The following is a 4,370-nucleotide window of genomic DNA, read 5'->3' on the forward strand; positions in this document are numbered from 1 at the left end:
CCTAAACTCTTCCCTCACTTCTAGTCAATTATCCTCCTTCTTCTTATCCTCATTCCCATTCTCAGTCTCAGATAATTAGTGCTGATCCACCATTTCATTTACATGTAGAATACTCACTCTTTGTCGTCAACATTTGTGAAGGGCACACTACAATCATGTATGACACCCTTTCTAGGCTAAACTGCAAGGCTCTGCCAGATCGGTCCTAAAGGTCTACAGCAAAGAAAAAGGTTTTTCAGTCTATCAGATCTGCGCCAGTCAAAAACAACAACCTAACTATTCTAATACCAACTTTCCAGCACTTGGCCTATAGCTTTGTATACTTTGGCATTGCAAGTGTACCTCTAAATACTTCTTAAATGTTACCAGGGTTTCTGCTTCAACCACCTTTATAGGCATTGAAACTTCATCTTAAAATCAATAGTTTGTTTCATGATGGCCCTGCTCGAAACATGTATCTTCATTCTGCTTCAGTCTGAGGATTTTATAAATAATAAGATAGCTCTTGTCCCCTCTTTATAGCCTGAGAACCTGTGCGTTTTCTACTTTGTATGTTACATGTCAGCACTCAGGATGTTGAATGCAGACTTCCAAAATCTGGCATCAATGGATTTATCTGTTAATGAACTCTGCAGGTTGTTGAGAGGGGCCTCTCAAAGCAATATATGTGCCGTCAATAGTGATCTGCACCTGGGGAAAAATTCCAGGGCACCTGAATTTTTATGTCAGCAGAACTGGGATGACTGTTCAGTCCATCTGAGCACAAGTCCTGCTCCAATAGATGATACAGTTTGGTGATGATGGTCTGGTATGTCCTTAATCTGCACTTACCATGTCTTTCCAAGAGCTGTAGAAAATGAGAGTGATGCCTGCAGATGTGGGGTCATCTCATTCACCACCTCTTTGTGGGATCTTCATTTGCTGTTTTTTCTTCTGGAGGCTGTGCAGCAGCTGCTGGTGTTGTTGCTGCTGCTGATACGTTGTAATTGCTCTCTTGTTCAATGTTGTCTTCACATTTGAAGCAATGCCACAAGGACTCCAGTTACCATTATCTACACGTCAAATACGCAGGCAGGTAGTCAGTGGGGATTTAGTGAAAACAATGTAAGTATCACAATTGCTTGAGATCATAACTTATACAATGTATTCTTGGACATTGAGTGACTTCCCGATAAAGAGCAATTTGATGCCAGATCCATACATTTGAATAAAGAAGATGAGTAGGCCATTTAGTCACTCCAGCCTGATCTGATTGTGACATCAAATCTGCATTCCTGCCGACTCCAATAACTTTTCATCCTCTTGCTCAACAAGAGTCTACTTCTTTCTGTCTTGAAAATATTCAAGGACTCTTCTTCCATCACTTTTGAGCGAGTGAGTTCCTACGACTCACAGCCCTTTGAGAGAAGAGAAGCTGCTTCATTGCTGCTTTAATTGGGAGATTCCTGATCTTAAACAATGTCCCCTAGTTCTATATTCTCTCATAAGAAAAAAAAATCCTCTCCATATTTACTCTGCCAAGACCCCTCAAGATCCTATGAGTTTCCATCAAGTCATCGCTTACTCTTCTAAGATCCAACAGATACAAGCCTAGCCTGACTGACCTCTCCTCATAAGGGAACACATGCTTTTCCATCTGTTAATCTGAAAAAAATTCTCTGAAGTGCTTCCAATGCATTTACATCATTCCTTAAATAAAGTGACCAATACTGTGCACAGAGTTCCAGATGTGGTCTTACCAGTGCCCTGTTTAACTGACATATTACCTCAGAGTCACAGAATCACAGAAATGTTACCTCAAACTTTTGTATTCAATTCCTTTTGTGATTCTATGAGCTTTTCCATTTCATTTGTAGCTGAACGCTAACCTTCTGTGATTTATGCATTCAAACATCCTTCTACATCACAGACTTCTGCAATCCCGCTATATTCTTTCTGCCAAAATTGACAATCTTACATTTTCCCACATTATAGTTCATTTACTAGATTTTTGTCCACTCAAATTATCTTTTTCTCTCTGCATCTTCCTTCAGTCCTTTCACAACTTACTTTTCCACCTATCTATCAGCAAATTTGGCAACTATGCCTTCTGTCCCTTCATCCAAATCATGTATGTAAATAGTTGGAAATTCCAACATCAATTCCTGTGGCGCTCATTACATCTTGCCAACCCAAGAAAACCTTATTTATCCCTATTTACTGATTCCTGTTGGCCAGCTAATCTTCCATCCACATCAATACACCACTGTTACAATGAACTTTGATGAAGCACTGTATTACATTCCTTCTGGAAATCAAAGTATAGTGGATACATCAGTTCCAATTTATTCTCAGTTTGCGCAAACTGCTCAAAGAATTCCAATTGATCAGGTAAATGTGATTTCACCTCCACAATACACTCTGACTGACTGATTACTTAGAACTTTTCTGAGATGAGTTGCTTACACATTCAGCAGTTGCATGATTAATGCAATTATCCCTAGCAGGGCCTCATATGCGAACAACCTTAGCCTGCCTCCAAAAAGAAAGGCAGTAACTTATTCCACCTATTCTACATGTGGTGACAGCCAGCTGTTTTGCATCATAGTATCCCTACAGCGCAGAAAGAGGTCATTCAGCCCATTGAGTTCACACTGACCCTTTGAAGGGCATCCCACCCAGATCCCCACAATTCCATGACTAGTTCTGAACACTACAGGACAATTTAGAATGGAAAATTCACCTAATCTGCCCATCTTTGGACTGTGGAAAGAAACCAAGTACCAGTTTGGTGACACTGTGCAAACTCTGCAACACCCTGAGGGTGGAATCGAACCCAGGTCCCTGGTGCAGTGAAGTAGCAGTGCTAACCATTGAGTCACCATGCCACACATTATTGCACAGGTGACTATCAACTAAAGACAGCAATATTTCAACTTTTTGAGTTTGTGAGTAACTTACAGGATCCACCTGTGATGCAAATTAATCTCCCCATCCTCCATTTTTTCTTGCTTTCCTTGTATTCCTGATATTTTTTCTGTATTTGTCATGTAAACTGTTGTAGGTATGACATAGAAATATTCCATATGGCGACATATCCAACCAGACCGTTCAGTGATCCCCACTAAGCTGCCTGTCTCTCTCTCTATTAAAAAAAAGTGGGACACAGAGCTTGGCAGCCTGTGACTGATCACAGAAGAGTTGTGCACTAAAATGTAATAGGCGAAAGTGAGGACTGTGGATGCTGGAGATTAGAGTCGAGAGTGTGGTGCTGGAAATGCACAGCAGGTCAGGCAGCATCTGAGGAGCAGGAGAATTGACATTTCGGGCAAAAGCCCTTCATCAGGAATGAGCACTAAAAGGTAATGCAAACCATAGAGGCTGGCAGCTTTCAAATAAGCACAAAGTGAATGTATACTAAGAAATGAAGCTCAGAGCTGTAACATGGATCCTGTATAGATGAATGAAAGTGATATGTGTCACTGCGACCTAGTGGAATCATGCAATCTTGAGTTCCAAAGCCAAGTTCTGAAGGTTGAAATGGTGAAAGTGATTGATGGAAAGATTGTCTGAGTGCAGGCAGGGTTACTTGATGGTTTGCTGATGCATGGACAAACATCGCAGAAAGATGTTTTTCAAGGGGCATATAGGGATGCTTCGGTGAAGACAGTGTTGTATGAAAGTCAGGACAACAAGCAAACAGTGAGGTGCAACTCCCAGATAATCTCCACATCAGGAATTTGGTTCTGGAAAGGAGTATTGAAAGTCATGTATTGATGAAATGAGTTGGGTAATAATAAGATACAGGTGCATGGAAATAAGGTAGTTCCCACTTAATAATGGGTTCTTGAAGTTGCTGTTTAAAGTTAAAGGGAAAAATCCAAAAATTACTTTCCTTTTATCGAAATTCTGACTTTCTGATTTTTCCCAATGTTTTGACATTTGCCCACACTGCTCCTGAAATAGAAAGTTCCACCCAAGCTTATATTAGTGCAAGAAAGATCAGACATTAGGCAGGGAGAAATAATGAGGTAAAAACAATGACTGCAGATGCTGGAAACCAGATTCTGGATCAGTGGTGCTGGAAGAGCACAGCAATTCAGGCAGCATCCAACGAGCTGCAAAATCGACGTTTCGGGCAAAAGCCCTTCATCAGGAATAAAGGCAGAGAGCCTGAAGTGTGGAGAGATAAGCTAGAGGAGGGTGGGGGTGGGGAGAAAGTAGCATAGAGTACAATAGGTGAGTGGGGGAGCAGATGAAGGTGATAGGTCAGGGAGGAGAGGGTGGAGTGGATAGGTGGAAAAGGGGCTAGGCACGTCGGTCAAGTCCGGACAGGTCAAGGGGACAATGCAGAGCTGGAAGTTTGAAACTAGGATGAGGTGGGGGAAGGG

This window comes from Chiloscyllium plagiosum, chromosome 27 (assembly GCF_004010195.1).
Source record: "Chiloscyllium plagiosum isolate BGI_BamShark_2017 chromosome 27, ASM401019v2, whole genome shotgun sequence".
Classification (NCBI taxonomy): domain Eukaryota; kingdom Metazoa; phylum Chordata; class Chondrichthyes; order Orectolobiformes; family Hemiscylliidae; genus Chiloscyllium; species Chiloscyllium plagiosum.